Below are 18,771 nucleotides of genomic sequence, written 5' to 3'. Positions count from 1 at the left end.
GGCAGAGAGCAGTTTCCCATGTTTTTTACATTCCCATAGCAAAAATTCAAGTCTCTATCATAGTATTCATCACATATGGAGAGGAAAGAAAAACAATGCTCTTACAAAACGTTTTATAAAGAAAAAAGATGGTTATCAACAGCCTCACATGTCACTTCACAGACTTCAGGGCTCAGATCACAAAAATGACAGAATAATATTGATTACAAATTTCAGAATGAAAAAAGCAATACATTTTTTTCTCTTTTCAGCCCAGCTTTCACACCACAACTCCAACAACTTTAACACTTTTTGTGCAGAAGGTCCTGCTTGATAATTTTGCCAGAAATATGCAGTACACACGTGCACAATAACAAAACGAAATTAGAATGCTATTTATTCTTCTGCCACAAAAGCATTTTTACTCTACTTTGTGCCACCAAATGTACCACAATGTTTTCATCACCAAGTTGAAGAGAGTATGCCTAATGGGTTATATGGTCCTACTGCACAAGAACCCTATTCAAGCATTTGCTCAAGTCATGCATGTCTTTAGTCACATGCATAATAGCCTACAGACAAAAGGCACAAGAGACAAGGAGGGCTTTATGTATCAAACTGAAAGTAGTATTTCCCTGTGCTAATACTATGTAAACAACAGAGAGCTGCAGGATATCATATTAACATGATTTTTTTGTGAGAGAGAAAGAAAGATTAATCAATACCTAAAAACTAAAGTACCTGTGTCTGCAGAGAACAAACACATAAACAAAAATTATTATGAGAGACAAAACATCAATTTAGATGAAAGAAAAAAAACGAAACAATGTTTCTTACATGTCTACAATAAACCAAATTATATTACTTTAACATAGACTAATCAAAAACCTTTTCATTGGGATATAAAAGAGCCACCTTTTGGGTTTCTTATTAGATGGACATACACACAATTTCAGGAAGAAACATAAATAGGTAAAACATCACTATATATTGAAAGAAGAGTGTTTAGCCATAGCATATTCCAGCATCCAGTGCCTATATAAAACCTTATGCATTAACATGGGGCTACTGCTCTGGACTCAACACCACTTATAAGGTGTCACTCCAAGAGACAAGAGTAGGGAGAGGAGAGTCATTAGACAAAATCATCTGTTGATGTAAACTGACAGGACACTCCTCACTCCCCACTACTCCACCCCCTGCCTTCACAGCAGCTGAAGCTGCACTCCACAGTAGCAAACAAAGACTACAAAACTATGACTGAAATCAGTGTAATCTGACCATATTCATGGACAGCACATACAGCTCTTCTATGAATCTAAAGGGCAGGTCACAGTCAATAGGGTTGCCTCAAATCAGATGCCTACTCAGTAACACAGGACTAGTTTGGGGATAAACTGCCATTTTCGAAGCAAAAAGCAAAGGACCCATAGGGGAAGCAGTCCTATGGATCAAGTCCTTGTTTCCACCAAGAAGACATGATGCACCTCTTCTGTGTGGTCTCATTATTCAAGAGTGCCAATAAAAGCTGATCTTTAGAAAAGCCCAGTCTTTGAATCTTGATACAAAATGTTGTTTTAAAATATACAGAAGTCATATAGATAAAAATACACCTGCAGCATTTCCATCTGTAGATTCTGAAGCATGGTATGAATGAGATCAGCAACTGTATTCTCTAATGAAATTCAGGATATTAGGACAAGGAAAGTGAACTAGCCCCAGTCCCTCAGCAACCTGAAAATGAGCCAAGTCCTTTGTAGTCGTTTCTGAGTCCAAGTGTCATATCTACAAGAATGTGTCACCTCCCTCAACACTAGGCTGGGACCCAAGCTGAGAAAGACCTCTATGGCAAAGAGCTGCATAATTCAACAAAGCAGTGTGAAATGGAAGTTCATTCCAGATCACAAAAAAAAAGGTAACTTATAGAAATGAAAATTTCTATGGAAATGGCTTACTTTTGAGAAAATGTTCAGAAAGAAATTGTTTCTCAGGTTCAGAATAAGATTTTGTTTCAAAATGAATGAGTTAGGTCCCATAGTTTGAATCCCCATGTACAGTGTGAGCATTTCCCACCTGATATTTCATACTCTGGCAGTTTTCTCACAGCCTAGAAGACAAACTGGTGATATGAGGTTAATAGGAGAAGAGGTTCAGCTTAAGCCTTCTGCCTCCCATTGAATGCCTCATCATCAGGCTGTTAACTGTTCTGGTGTATTTACATCTGGTGTGCCAATAGCTTCAGTGTCAGAAAGACTGAACTTTTAAAGTGATATTTTTCAAATATTTTTCTAAGGGTTAATGGTGGATGATCTTGACTTACTCATTGCATGGGAATAAGAGGTCAACAAAATCCTCCCCCACAAAAGAAAACCCTAAATAACCAATGAAACACACACAAAAGCCATAAGCCTTCATTGGGTAGTAGACTACAGGATGATGCACCCTTAGGAGGAAGCTGAGCTGCTGATCTGGCAGTTAGATACCAGCACTGCCCTTTGCAGGATGCTTTGCAGGATAGCTATCTGGCTGTTGCACACACAGATACACCCTCTTCTAAGGGAACATAACTATTCCCACACAGTGCACTTTTGCTTCTCATATCTTTTACACATTGCCACATAACCTGAGCCTTGTTAAGAGATTAACTCAATTTACCACTACACGTTGTGTGCTTTATTGCAACACATTTTTCAGACTGTCCATCTGTGTGCACTAGCATTTCTAAAATTAAACAAAAACCCTGTGTGGAGTGCCAGTACCTATAGATTAACTATACCTTCAGGAATCTAAAATATTAGAAAAGAATCAGCAGTTACCTTTCAGATACCCCCCCTGCAGCCTGCACTGCTCAGTCAGTGTGGTTATGCTTGCAATCGGTTTTAAGCACACTTCAGAGCCACCCAAAAAGCCTGGCAGTCCCCAGATCCTGCCCTGCCCATCATGTTATTTCCTTTTTCCTATTTCCAATTGGGAACAGTCGATCAGCAGCCCTCTGGTCACCCGATATCAGGAACAGACATGAACTGAAGGAGGAAAACTTCGCCAGGACTCCAGATTTTTGCTCTTTCCTCTTGTGCCAGTTTGAGCAAGGGTTATACTGTGTGTAGACCCAAGTCCTAACTCATTCATCAGGACTGACCCTTGGATAAGCCTTATAACACCATTTGCAAGATAGAAGCCTATATATAGTGTTTGAACAAGGCAAATGGAAGTGTGATAAAGCTTGAAACTAAGGGTTTGACCTTGGCTTAACATTTGTGACAACATAATCAGATACAAGATAACAGGCAGCTCCTTTATTTACCATCCTACAAAGCATGCAGGTATATTAAGATTGCTCTTTTAGTACTGACAGAAACAGATCACTTACTAATAAGTGAAATTTCCCATCAGCTTTTAAAGCTAAGCTCTGTCAAGTGAACATACAGTCTCTCTGAAAGCCAACAATGAAACTGTCATAAGCTTTACCGAATTGATCTTCAGGTTATAACAACTATGAAGTACATGAAGAAGTAGGTTTTTATTTTTTTAAGGGATTTAAAGAAAGTCATGAGAACACAGGTGAAATGACAACTGAGATTTTTTGTGGAAATTTTTTTCCCCTTTGTTTGCAAAAGAAAAAATAAACCGCTTAAACACCTCTTTCAGCTATACCAAAAGCTTTGCAAATTTGGCTTAAATTGAGTGAATGAATTTGACAGGCTGAAATAAGGAAAAGAATCAGAAACACTGAAACCTTGGCTTTCCACATTTGCTACTCAAACCATGTAGGTTTCTGATTTTAGGATGTTTTCACTCAGAAGGCTGCTAAAGCTTTTTACAAGCAGCAAGAATTTTAGTGGATTTTTCTCTTGGGGAATTCGAACAATTTTTTCCACTGTGTATTTTGACTCCTAAATACATAATTTCCACAACATTGATTCTTTAGATTAGTTATTATGACATAACACTTGTGTAACTCTTAGAAACAAGCAAATTCATGTTTACCGTGAACCCAATATAAGAGAAGAATGTACAAAGCTGGTTGGTCCCTCTGGCAATCACACCTCTCTCAGCAGTTCCTCACCACTACCTGAAAACAGTGTAAAACTATTAAGCTGTCCATGAAAGGAGCTTTCTAATAGGCCTGGGCTCTGTGATGATGCAAACCTGGTGTAACATTTGTGGTGTTGCTCCCCAGGGCTGCTCTCAAGGCACATTTCTGTGAGAAGAGCCACAAAAAGGCACAGGACTGTGGCTTCTAAGATGACCAAGCCGCTTCTTTCACCACCGAGATGGCAGTGCACAAGCTTTCAGGTCTCTGAAGTCCCTCTAGTCAAGCACGCCAAACTCTTTCAGTATTACAGTTCAAGCCCATTGTTAAATGGCTGCTTCCACCATTACAGCTGCAGGACAAAGACATGCACCAACATGGGCAAAGATGACTATTTTGTATCAAGAAGTATGGACAGGAAAGGACGTCCAGGGCGTTTACTTCAGCCTCCTTCCCCCCACTGTGTTGCAGGAACTATATTAATCAGACTTTTTTACAATAACTGATGGAAATCTCTAGGGACCTTTTACTTACGAAAAATAACAAAAAGTAATATTGCTGGCAAAGAAAACAAGGTGATTTCTGAGCCACCAAAAGGCCTAAACAAAATATTGATGGCTGGGTTTAACCCAACTGCAGCAGTAATTTTCCAAAATTAACTGCTTCATTTATTATGACAATAAAATGTAGGGAGAACCATCATATGCTTATTAATGCAACATCTACAGGACTGAATGCAGGGATCACTTCCACAGATCTGACTGGCTCACAAAAATGCCCGTGCAACCGGAAGTTGTATTTGTTCAGTAGCCATTGACAAAGTGTGAAATCATGGTCACTCCAGGTAGAAGATAAAAGCTTCTTGTTCATTCAGGCTTCTTGTCTGAATTTGTGTTTACGCAAAAGGAAATCAAATATGAGTTCTGTAACTGATGGAATAAGAAATATACACCAGACTTAAAACAGCTGGATAACCTGTGTACACGCCCTGTCCCATACAGCAAACCATACTACCATGATTTAGTCAACATATGCAAAATGCTATTGCTTTTCAATCACATCTATTGGGCTTATAGACTCCTTACTTGGGGGACCCTCTCCTCCTAGAAGCTAAATCCCAATCTCAGTCTTAAATGCTAGCCAATAAGGTACTTATGAAAATAAAAGGATTAATCAAGCTTCTGTCTTTCAGTACTGTTGTGCATGTTAAAATACTGTACTTAACACAGAGAGGTCCAAAAACTGTGAGGAATCTGAGGCAGGTAACTAATTTGCCACTATGAAGTAGCAACTGATGCTTTGCAATTGTCAGATGCATTTGGAACTCTAATATATATTTAAACATGCATTGAAACAATTGTCCCTTGTATACACTCAGTCACTTTTCCTATATGAACTCTGGTCATATTTTTGTTTCCCTTTTGTATTTACCTTATCCTCTATTCAGTAAACCATGAGCTCAAAATGATAACATAACCTAAGCAAAAAAACAAACAGGCATCAAAGCAATGAAAATGTTATTTTTGAAAGGTACAATTTCAACAATATCAAATACACAGGAAAAGCACTTTTGCCTTTCAGATTCCCTGAGAACCTCTTCCCTTCCTCCAGGCTTCCTATACCAGTTCAGATGAACATACAAAAGACTTCATTTTCACAGTACTATCTGTATGCTACTGCCCAGAGCAGTTTTCTTACATTCCTTCACTTCCATAGTGACAGAGGGGTTGACTACACTTGGAAAAGCAGAGTAACCCAAAAATATTTTAAAAGGCCTAGTTTATACTTTTATAGAGATTGTTTATTCACGCAACTTTTTTTAAAGAATCAGAGCTGAAGACAACTTAGTGATCACTGGAAAGAAAAGAAGTGTCTCTAAATGTGTATGCACCACTGATGTTAATGAAAGGAAGGTTCTTCCTCTCTAAGAAAAAGCCGAAACCTAAACATTCATAAAGTGTCCAGGACGGTGTTTTTTTGGCTGGTTGGTTTGGTGTTTTGTTTGTCTGTTTGGTTTGAGTTTTTGGGGGTGGGTTTTTTGTTGTTGTTCTTGTTGGGGGAGGTTGTTTTGGATTGTGTTTTTTTGTTTGTTTGGTTTGGGTTTTTTGTCAAGACAGATGCATAACGCACAGCTTGGGAAGAATGTACAAAAAAATCTGCAGTTTTAATGAACTTTAGACCTTACAAAGAATAAATACCAAGGCAGCATGGCATGGCCAGTTACTGAACAGGGAATGCAGGCAAATGTGAGAAAATGTCCCAAATATAGAAGCTTACATATGTGTAAAGTCAAGAGTTTAAGGGAATAATAATAATAAAAGATATAATAAAAATAAATATAATAAAAATATAATAATATAATAAAAATAAAATAAAATAAAATTAAAAAATAAAAATAAATATAAATAAAATAAAATAAAATAAAAATAATAATAATAAAAAATTATGTACTGTTCTATTGTTTCAACCTCTCATCTATCACATTTCATCCAGATTTTCTAATAACAAACCTACTAACTGGTGTTTAACTTAAATATACCTTCCAGAAAGTCACATGGCTTTCATTTGCAGACACCAGGAAATGGGTCCCTTGATTCCTTTGGTAGGTTAAACCCTCTTTGTGAAAAATGTGTAATCTTCTTCCAAAAAATGCCTGGATTCAGGCATTTCCCAAACTTATCATTATCTCCCTCTCCATAAGGAGAGGATTCTTGGTCACCAGCACTTGATGCTGGGAAGGTTTTTTCAGGCTGTTAAGCAGCTTCCCAGTCCTGTCCTTTTGATATGCTAACCAGGATAGAGAGCTACAGTCCAACTGCCAGGAACTCTTTCAAGCCTGATGTCATTCTGGTGGCACTGCTCTGCTCTCTCTCCAGTTTCTGAAGTCCTTTCTACACCAACATGGTAAGCAATTTCCTAGCATGTCATGTTGCATTTCAAAGTAAAATCACACCTTTACTTCCTCCAATTGTTATGCACCCAAGGAGCTCACTTTCTGCCCTAACATTTTGCTGTTAGCTGCTACTCTTTCTCTTCTGCCAAGCTGCAATTTCAATTCCAGCCGCTAGACAGTTTCCCATTGCATAAAGAGGATCTTACAGAGGATTTTACACTCTTAAATGTATTAAACTTTGTATACGTTTCAAAAAGGTCAAATATAACATAAACAGACTGCTTATTAAGCAATATAGGATCACTTGCTGTAAGCACTTTATTGTCCCTGTTTTATGCTCCTCCAAACTGTGGCATATAGGCATTTTAAGAGCAGAGATTATATGAATTTTCAAAACACTAATGAAAATCCTTAATGGCATTTTCACAGTGCTTGTCTCTGCAGAACTTCACTGGAAATATTTCCATTCAGTGATGAGTCTCCATTGACGGTCTTTCTGAGAACAGCTAGTTCTACTCCATTTATTGCTTTCTATGATACATTACATAGTTCTTAACAAAGCTATTATGGCTGGAAAAAATATCCAAACAAATGAAAGCTCTGTATGTCAGAGCACCAAGGGACAAATCCTCTTCTCTCCGAAATCAAGTAGAGCCTGGGAATGTTCTTTGTTGAGAGCAGGAGCAGCCTCAACCTAAAAAAAATTAAACCATGACTCACACTCACAGAGGAAATTCATTTGTGGCAATCAACAGCATCTTTCCCTCTAATTCAAGGTAACACCAATCTATTCTGCGTAATCTGAGTTACATTGTACATTGTGAGGAACTTCTCAGTGGATTTAACTAAAAGGATCCGTCAGCATTCACAAACAGACAGCAAGCCAAAACTGAATAGCAACTTACTTTTAAAAACAAAGCAAAACAAAACAACCCACAACTATTTATTTCTAGGTGTATTAATTTACGAATGGGATAAATTCACTCCATGACCATATCAATGGATCATCATGCAAAAAGTATGATACTGTGGGGGTTTATGCAGTCACTGAATATCCATACATTCAGCTTAAAGGTGATGTTTAAAAAAAAATGTGCAATAAAATGCACAGAACAAGATAAAATACAGACAGACCCCCTCCTACCATTTAAAGGAAACACAAGGGCAAAATTTAGGAGAAACAATGAAATTTGATGGACTTGTGTGCTACTCTGGAGTTGGGCTCGCTGTCTGGTCCTTTTCACCATCACTTTCAGCGGGACAGATAAACAGGAGTAGGAGGCAGCCTTATTTACAACACATCAAAAGAAAGATAAGGTGGAGTTCAGTGTACCACCTAAAGCAGTGACACCTCTGAGTCTATCTGTTGCTCCCTGCTCCTTTAGTGACCCTGGCTGCCCTTCCCTGAAATGAGTAAGCGTCTTCCGTGCCATGAAACAGCCCTGTTTCACAAGATGCCAGTTCAATACAACCACCCTCCTGGTTTCATGCAGCAAAAAGAAAACAAGCACATAGGAGTGTGTTAGCAGTCTCCTAAAGTAAGAGGACATGGGGGCAGGCCCTCTTGCTTCCTAAACTTATTTCATTATTTCATAAGGATGATGTTATGGTTGCCCTGGTTCCCTGGGCTGCCCTTCTGGATTTTAAGAGTCCCAAAGCTTCACAGCAGCATACACCTCTCATCCAAAAATGGATGTTTGAGAAGATAAAGACAGCCATAATCTGGAGCTGCATGAGAAAGATTGGTTTTAATCTTATTCTGACTCCTTATAGTTTACTGCTGATACTTTTACTGGTGGGTTACAAAAAGTAAACAGGTATGTGATCTCTAGCTACTACATATAAGTATTGCCATTTAAGTCCCTTAAGATCTCTCAAGAAGTCAGCAGTAGTACCGGGGAAAATTCTCAAATGGTGCACATAGCCTTTTCAAGACTGCAGAGTACAACAGGCAGCATCTATTATCCAGCTGGGTTTGACTCAGAAAAACAACCATGCTAAGCTTGCAGAAACTCCCTTACCACACACTTTTCGGGATGCAGTGAGAGTACGTCTCCTGCACTTTGGTAGCCACTATCAGACAATGCTTTTCTATTCCTCTGAGTCTGCAACACCTGCAATGCTACCTGAAAGAAGCAGAGAGACCCCATCCTATCGTGTGATTCCTCAAATGGTTTATTGACAGCCCAATACTCCTGTCCAAACCCTGAACAACTGAACTGGAGGTATAATTCACCTGGCAGGGCTACCACCCCAACAGCTACCACTGAGGAGTCGGATTACAGCTGTGTTCAGTTTGGGAATGGACTTCTGAAAACTGAGAGAAGCATGAAATGAGGACTGAAACAAAGACTTACTTCTTCTTTACCTCAAGAAAGTAATATATATAAATTAGCATGTAGTACAAAATTCCGTGAGGAAAAATGTGTATGCCCATGGGCACAGAGCATGGGAAGCTGCCATGGGATAAGCCAAACCCTGCAACTTCTCAGAAATACATTTCTACCGTTCCAACTATTCAAGCACATGCTTCCAAAATTCAGGAAACATATTGCTAAGGATTTTCCTGCCAGGTACTGCAATTTCAGTGGATTCCCAAATGAACATGTGAGCAGAGTAAGCTATTCCTCATTTGGGGCATTAGGAGTTATTAAAATAATGACAGGTATCTAATCTATACACTGCAAGTTAAAGCACATTAAATAATCACATGTAGGACCATGTGGAAGGAGAGGACCTAACTAGATGGACTCAGTGCTCTTTCTTCATAGAAGAGGGCCCAGTGCTTACTCTGGAATGCATCCCCTCTAGCCTAGGACACTGAAATCAGTTTGAGGATTTTTCCATGAAGAACGGTTTCTCTTCATCAACCACCAGGAAAGCCTTGGGAAGAGGTCTCAGACTCAGGTGTGGAGGTGACCGGAGACAGTTAATTTGGGGAGAGAGAAGCCAACAGGCCATGGAGAGGCATTCTCACCTGGATGCAGGGCACTAGTGAAAGAGTTGACAAGCCTCTCTGAAAGTATTTTCTTTACCTGTGGATCAGCTTCTCCAGCCCCCGATAAAAAACAACCAAATTAATTTAAACTCAAACTGATGACATCTATGGCACGATTAGTTCAGAAAAGGGCATTTGTTCATGGCTTGAACATTTTGTAATGAGAGCCCTAACTTCAGACTTTCCTTTGACTTTCCACCCTCAAGTTTCTCCAGTTCCCTCCTCTCACTGGCATTTCGCCAAAGGGCAGAACTTCAGATAAAACGGCTAAGTATAAGAATTCTCCCCATGTTTCCAGGGAGAAGGACATCGGGTGTTGTCTTGCTTTTGGTTCTGTCCACTACTTTTTGCACAAATATTATGCAATAATAATTGTTTAACCATACCAAGGTGTCCACTCCAATCTCTTCTTTCACAGCTTTCATTTTGGTTCTTGTGTATTCGCATGGATATACCTCCATGTACATGCAGCAAGTATGTACCTGAACTGCTGAACCTTTTAAGTAACCTGACAATTCTCGAGAAGATAAGGCAGTGCCCAAGCCCACCATAGGAACAGCCAACCAACCACAATTACCTCTCCTTGAATAATTTCCACTGAAAAGGACTCTTTCTTTAGAAATCATTAGCCAAAAAGGCCTGTTTGCGGTTTATATTATAACCCACCACCATCCCCACCACAGCCGACAGAATAACTGCCCTCTACATCACTGCAGCTCCCCTGGCTGCTGACCTTACATAATCTGCAGCCCAGGCTGGATCCACACTGCCTACAGCTACATCTGGAAAGCAGGCTGCAGAGAAAATAATCACTTGAGAACCTAATTCCAGCAAATCAGCACTGTCATTTATCTTGGACTTGAGCAATATATAGTAACAGTGGAGGCAGTCAAACACATACCAAACTCAAGGACCACGAAGACGAAGGACAGGATTATCCACTGAATTGTGAACGTGCAAAGTCTGTTTCCTAAAATACCACTGGCGTGCTACCTAACAAGCAGGTAACATGAATGCTGCAGAGTGACGCCCCACGCTCCTGTTGGTGTCTTAAAAGCAGCTGTACAATGCTTGTTCACTTTTCAGCAAACACACTTAGTTCACAAGCAAAATTCGCCAGGCTTATTGGCGCAGGAGCCTGGGGCAATGAGATGTAGAACAAGGAAACTTTCAGACATACACAAGAAGTAAGCTAAATTTAAAAGCTTGCTGGGTACTTTTCCCCTGTAAATTCCCTTGCTTATCCTCAAGGACAGCATATAAATGTGTACGTTACAGCCCATGTGATCAGACACTCTCAAGAACTATAAACAATGGGACTGTGAGTCATTATTACATGGAATTACATTCGGTTCTTTCCCACTGACTCACCATATGGATTGTCCAGTCTTTTGCTCTCTCCTCTCCTTTCTCCCCCTTCCCAGACCATACATGACCCCTTCCTAAATTTCAGCACAAGTGTGTTTGCTTTACACATCCTAGCTCTTGCAGCCCGGTGACAAAAGCAGTCTGCAGGGCTCACACATACAGGCGCTGAGCTCACCACATCTCCAACACCCGCAGCCGTCTGCCAGAGCCTGCCAGCTCCCCAGCAGATGTGACAGCAGCACTGGGCTCCCATTGTGTTTCAGGCATTGCAGTCTAACGTGACATAAATTGACCAACCCTAACAACTTCAGCTAATTCTGAGCAAGCATCAGAAGAGCCATTTCTGCCACCTCACCTAACAGGATAGTAATTTCTGGCAAAGTGGAGGAAGGAGTGGGTTTGGATAGTTACACATCTTAACCCACCACAGCTAGGTCAGACCTAGCAATATATCAATCAAAGCTTTCATCTTTCATTTAAAAGAAAAAGGTAAAGCTAGTTCCTAGCCTTCATAGTTGTTGAAAAAATACGTTAAAGTTACGACTTCCAAATCTTCCAAGGCAGATTGTAAATAAAAACGCTGACATTTATTGCTTTTAAGCAAATCACATACTGGAGTGTGACTCATGAACATTGGAACTGGCAGGCACCGAGGCAATCATGTTGAGAATGAGATCATGATGCAGTAGGTGTGCAGCATTCTCTTTTCAGCCTATTCACTATCTCTAGTCTACAGTAATGAAGAGGAAAGTTTAAGTCAAAAATAAAGATTTTAATGTGCCTTCCAGTACCTATGGAAATGATAAAACCCCCACATTTCTGCTTCACTGGGAAAGCTTTTGACACATACTTGATCTCATAAAATACCGAAGGGCACATGACGTATTCACATGAGTAAGTCAAAAGGCTTCATGGTACTCATAACAGTAAAATTAAGAATGTGCAAAGGCTAGGGCCTTAGGTTTTAAAAGTGCAGATCACATTGGAACTCCAGTCTTCCTTTTATTGAATGCAAACTGCTTACAAAGGCATGCTCCTGTAGACAGGGAGGTGTACCAAAAGGGGCAAGAAAAGGAAATGAACATATTTGCACTGCAGAATTAGACACAGGGTTGCATCAGTTTGATAATTCAGGAGACATTTTGTACACGTATCAGCTTGGCTTGGAATTAACTTCAACCTCAGTAAACTCTACCAAGAGTGCACATATTTTTCTACTGAATAATTGCAGAAGCTATCACTTTCAGTATTCAGAGTCAGGGCTCTGCTGTTCATGATGCAGGACTTGTCAATTCTGCAAGCAACAAGCTTTGAAGATAGTCACAGGAACATTAGGATAAACAATCAGGCAGATACATTTGTTCAGCTGTCCTTCTGAAAAGTACTTACAACACGGTTTTTCTCAGTTATATTACAAAAGCTTCATCCATGTTAAATATATCCAGACAACAAATGAACTATGATAAATATCATCAAAATTTAGACTCTGATACCTTCGTCATACAGAAACAGATCCTTCATAAACATGAAACTAAATTTATCATTTGCTTTAATGTCATCATGATTCAGACTGATACTGCCATTTCCACTGCCTTATTTTCTCCCTATGGATCTGAAGTCTACAAACAGCTGATTGCAAGCTGGGGAGTTAGATGACTGGCTGTACATGACAAAGGAAGCAAGCAGTTAGGGGTTAAAAAAGCAATTATTATAACACGAGCTAAAGGTAGGGGGGGAATTACAAGGGTCGGTTAATATCACCAGTATAACTTTGTAGCAGTAGGTGTACCACACAGGCAGCATGATATTGCAGTTATGATATACAGCCTTTCACACTTGTAAACAGATTTCTAATTCACACACTACAGAATCTGAATTCTATCAGGCAGAAGCAGCTGTTCTGGTGCACCCATCTAGGGAAGCATGCTAGGCTCAACCAAAACGAGCCCCTTTTGCTGGTTGTTCAGACAACTGCTTACCAGCAACCAGGGAAAGCTCTCTTCTTCATTACAAAGTATTAGTATGAATACTAATAGTTAAGATTCTAAAAGTATCTTAGCTTTATTTCATTTCAGCCTGATGTTAAATTGATTAAAATGTTGCAAACATTCTTTTTGACAACTACAAATTGCTTTAAAATGCTACTGAAAATCTTGAAAATCTGCTCAACTGAGTAGCAAAGTGAGCTGAGCTGCAAAGTCACATTCAGAAAATTGAAAGAGAAAAATAGGAATACATGTTCCTGTTAATATCACTGTATTAAGGCATAAAAAGTGAAAGAGGAGGAGAATTTTCCTCCATCTATGTGAATTTACAATGTTCAGAACACCTGCAGTGATTTGTGAATTAAATCACAGTGAGCAGTAACTTCAGGATGACCCACCAAAAAATACTCTAGCAATTGAATATGTGCATATATATATATATATATTTATAAAAGAAATTTAGATATGTGCCCCTGTGTATAAACAAATAAAATTTGGTTTAAACTTCAATGCATGGAAGGATGTTGTCTTCAATATTCTTCTCAATATACAAGAAACTCATCAATTAACCTGTGGCCAGCAGAACTCCAAAGACACATATTCTTAGGTTACAACAAGCAATAATAAATTAATTTTATAGAACACAGAACAGCAAGGGCATATTCTGCTGGAATTTTTTAATTGCAGCTAATATCAGCAGATGATACAATAGGTACTAGAAAGCTGTCTTTAAGCTGACCCTGGAGTTAGAAGCTGTACCCAAGCCTTAACTCCTTGTTAAATAGCCCTTCAGGTAAGTGTGCAGTCTGGAACCCTACCATGAAAGCTGGGCAGCACCACCAGCCCTGCCCCTGTCACTGGGCATTTTAGACACTGCTGCTCTTTTCATATATTCAAGGCTGCTCCAGGAATGCTGAAGTTCTTCTTCCTTGTGTTCCTACAACACTAACAGATTCATTTATTTATCACTTTATTCAGTTATATAATCAGCACATAAAATTTTAGGACTTAAAATCACATGAAATCATGCTGGATTTTACAATGCCCCAGAAAAACTACAAAGCTAGAAGGCATTTCCTGACATCCAAGAGGTAAAATAAAGCTACACCTCTCAAGAAAACTTTAAAAGGCTGTTGCAAGTCGCGATGAGAGGCTGAGCAGCTGACCACAGGAATCGCAAGGTAAAAACTCATCTCTCTGCAAAAATGTACTCTCCATTTTCTCATCCAAACAATCATGTTTGCCTTCCTCATGTATTGTCATAGGTCCCTTTCAGTGAAGAAAAACCTCAAAACGAAGATGCAGTATTTTGCTTTTTTTCCTCAGTTTCAAGACATCTCTCCTTGCCAGCTTTGCAGTCACAGAACTGCAATAGTACTAGGGCAAATATCTGCTGTCACGCATGCAGTATTACTGCTCATGTGGATTTCTTCCCAGCAGCTGGGAGGAAATGTTCCTTCTTGTTTAGACAAAAATATCAAGTGGTTAGGAAATAAGGAGTTAGGAAAAGCTGTAGACAAGGTTCATGCTTGAGAAACACAAGGGCACAGAAGACTTAGCCACTAAGAAAATTCCACTGGACATTAAGTTACAACAATTCAGCTCTGCTTATTTATGGTAAGTCAGCCATTTTACTGTTGACCTACTTTGTATCAGCAGTAATTTGTCATAGTGCATTCTCCAACAGCTACTGAAAGAAAGGTTGAAACCATACATTAGAGCACAGTGTCAAAGCAACTGACATTAATTATACCCTGCAATTCCTATGTTGATGAAATTGTCACTGCTAACCATTAATACAGCATTTACTGTTTAAGCCCAGCTTGCTCTACCAACCCTTGAAAGCCACTGAATTAACATCCTGCTTCACAATGTTCACATTGGAATGTAAATCTGAAACATGTAAAAATAACCTCTGCTATTACACCAAGAACGTGTAAATATACATTCCTTTTCTGGAGAGCTATTTATCTCCAGTCTATAGATGTTTCACTCTTTAAACTAAAAACAGCCTTAATGTTCTTCAGTCAAGTGGCAGCTTTTGCCAATATAAACTATTTTCCCTAAAAAATATGGCATCAAGTAGAGGAAATTTTTGAAAATGTAGAGTAAATGTAGAGTGCTACTTGATTTATGGAAACTCAGAAATAAGCTTTACATAGATACACAAAAAAAAGAAAAGCAGCAATGTTCTTAATTTTATTCATTGCTAACCTGTACAATAACAAGAGATCATATTCTCCCAGCATAAGTAAGCAAGGTTAATTAGAAGGACATCTTTTGCGTAGTGTTCATGTTCAGTGACATCTGCTTAATTTGGTGACAGAAATGTTTACAAGCATCAGCACGAACCAACCACTCCAGGAGCATTAACTGGATTCTTTATGGTTTGCACATCAGCAAACTGTTTTGTAAGGTCCTACTATTGCAGCACAGTTCCCCCTCCTTCTAAATCATCTCCCAAGCTACTCTTTTACCCATATAAATGGAAGGCAGTCAAGAGCATATGGGCTGAAAAATATTTAGCCTTCAGAATTGTCATCACTAGCTATGACACGAGACAGCACAACTTCATCTCTGATCCAAGAAGACTCTTTTTAGTGACAAATAGGAAAGACTTTTATCCTATGAACTGATTCAATATGAGATACCACAAAATTAGAAGCTGGTGGTGGCATTTTCACATCAGAAGAGTGCCTTACGTAGGTTACTTCCAAATTCTCATGTAGACTGATAGAGCAAACTAATAATAAGAAAATCCAATGGCACAATGAGTCCTGTCATACAGATCTACCAGAAAATCTTTGCATAGTCAGCAGAAAAGTACAAAACTAAAATCAACATTATTAGTAATTGAATGAAAGCAAGCCCTCACATCCCTATCCAGACCTGAGAATGACCTGAAGATCTACAGGAAGAAAATTATCATGGTCCACATAACTGCTTAATCCAGATGCCTATCTCCAGAATAAGCAGGGAGAAAATACACAACTGCAAAAAGAACAGAAGGATGGAAATTCTTACAAGATATGTAAAATACCATTCTGTATAGAAGGAGCATCATTACCAAACATGAAATACAAAAGTAAACTTGAGTGCATAGGATGATACAGAACATGCGTAGAACATACTGTGAGAAAAAGAAACATTTGCTCACCTGGCATAAACTAGAAGGCAATTGTGCACTTTATAAAGACATTCACTGAACGGTGAACAACTCTTAGACTGGTCCATCAGTATAAGGAGAGCAGTAACATTAAAGTTGCATATAGCTGAGCCTGCCCTCAGACCAATAACAGGATTATTCAGTGCTTCATAAGGAAAGTCCAGCTAATTTAACTAATGTGCACTGGGCAAGCAGGCCTTGAATGTGCGCTCTCATCTCTAATATTTGCATTAAAATAAAAGCCTTGCTAGTTTCATAATTGCACCTTAAATAAAATTCAAAAGCGACAAGTGTTTAGCTTAGTGCTCTGTTTGTTCTACTTACACCAAAACATAGGATTGGCAACAGCCTCCCTCCTACAGACATACTCCATTTCTCTCAGGAGTCCCTCCTATGCCCTGCTGCCACAGTATGCTAAGTACTTTCAAAATCAAACAAGGGCACATTGTGTGCACATTGGGGTATATTTAAATTTCAGCTGGAAGAAATCCCAACAACTCCGAGGACACACGTTGTACCAATTACTAGTTACAGCTGCAGTTGAAAATTATGACATGAAGGAAAGCACCCTACCGTAAAAGGACTAAAATGTTAACCATCTAAGATGCAAACTCATTCTTGGTTCAGCGTCAATACCAGCCTCGCAGATGGAATACTTGCTGCCTTGCAAAGCTGTGCTTATCAAAAGAAAGTACCAACAGCTAATGCTTTCATAATGTGCATAGATCATGTCAAAGACCAACTACACAGCTATCCTTTCTGATGGTGTTCTTTCTGTGCAGCAGCAAAGACTATAAGCAGCACCACGATATACCAAGCACAGCTAAGTCAGCAGCGAGCTTCATGAAAGTTTAATATAGCTTTACAGGAAGCCAAGCTCAATGTTTTTCTTTCTATTTGGATACACTTATGCTGTCTGCGGACATGTAATGCAACAGAAATGCCTTTGAGTACTCCTACAGCTTGAATAAATCTTTCCCTTACAGACTTAACTTGAAAGCATCATCTTAAAAAGTAGCAGAATTTTTAAGCTACCAGGATGTGCATCTACACTTTGACTCTATGTATGAGTAACATCAGCACTTTAAAGCAAGCTCATTCTGAGGCTTCTGAAGATCTGTTACTGCCAGATCCAGATACTGAGAAGGCTCTTTAAAGTTCACTGCTTCAGGAGCACTTATGCTTCCACCAGCCTACGCCACAAAGCCATAGTACAGGAGAAGCCCCAGCAACACTTTACAGTGCTGAATGTTGACATACGTCCATGGCAAAAATAGTGTCTGTAAAGCTAAGCTTCTAAAAAAACAGTGGGGAAAATATTAGTAAAAAAAGCTCCACTGTTCAGTCTTATGTTTTTGCTTATCTATGATCAGTTATATTACAGAGCAGAAGACAAAGATTGAACTAGATATGACATTAGGACTGCCACACTGTAAAGGCTCATATTTGAGCAGTAGCTGCCACAATGCATGCCAAGTCTAAAGCTCAGTTCTGTCCAAGCTATTAAACAGCTAGCAAGTAATGATTATTCTTCCTTCAAAGAAAAAGCAGCATTTCTCCTAACTGAAGTGACTAAGTCAGGTAGGCCTTTTATTAAATACTCAGAAAACAAAGTACACAGGAGATAAGGAACAGAAAGTTCTTGAGTTTTACTCCGGCACTTCAGCAAGCGTAAATAAAGTGGTAAGGAATTCCTCTCAAGTGTAACTAACCACTGTGCTGTATACAAATGACAGTGTGGTGCTTAAGTGAATCACATCTCCACATCATTCATTAACTTTGAACACACATGTAAGTATGGGCCTCAACCAACCTTTTAAGTTTGGGAAAAAAGATCTACATACCTTTTGTTGAATCCCATCTTAATGATTTCTAAAGTGAAAGTCTTGCATCTGAAGAAAGCAAAAGGCGAGCAACCTTTCTGTAGAGTGGTTAACCTGCTCTTAAGGCTAAGGGACACTTGCCCCAGAAACTCTTATTGAGCAGGGAATCCATCAGGGAAGAACTGAGAACTCGTGAGCAAGTAGGTCAAAATGGACATTTAGGTTTGCTATATCCTTCATCAGGAAGCCAAGTAAACTTTAATCCTCTGGATTTATTCAAGTCATCTTTGGTGGATGTTATTTCTGTACCTTTTCCTTATATCCTGGAATTACTGGCCCTGGAGTTATTTCCACATTGACTGATTTTAAAAGATTTAAAGTGACATGTACATCATTGTGTTTCCCTAAACTTCTCAAAGCATTTATATATGAGATCTTCGTTATTCCATGTCTGCAGCAAGTGTCCCCTAGCATCAGGGTGCCATTGATGTTCTTAAGCCTTTATAGTACCTGTTTTGTTTCTACT

The sequence above is a fragment of the Psittacula echo genome (assembly GCF_963264785.1).
Source record: "Psittacula echo genome assembly, chromosome: 1".
Classification (NCBI taxonomy): domain Eukaryota; kingdom Metazoa; phylum Chordata; class Aves; order Psittaciformes; family Psittacidae; genus Psittacula; species Psittacula echo.
The sequence above is the reverse complement of the archived record's forward strand: the minus strand, read 5'-3'. Positions refer to the sequence as shown.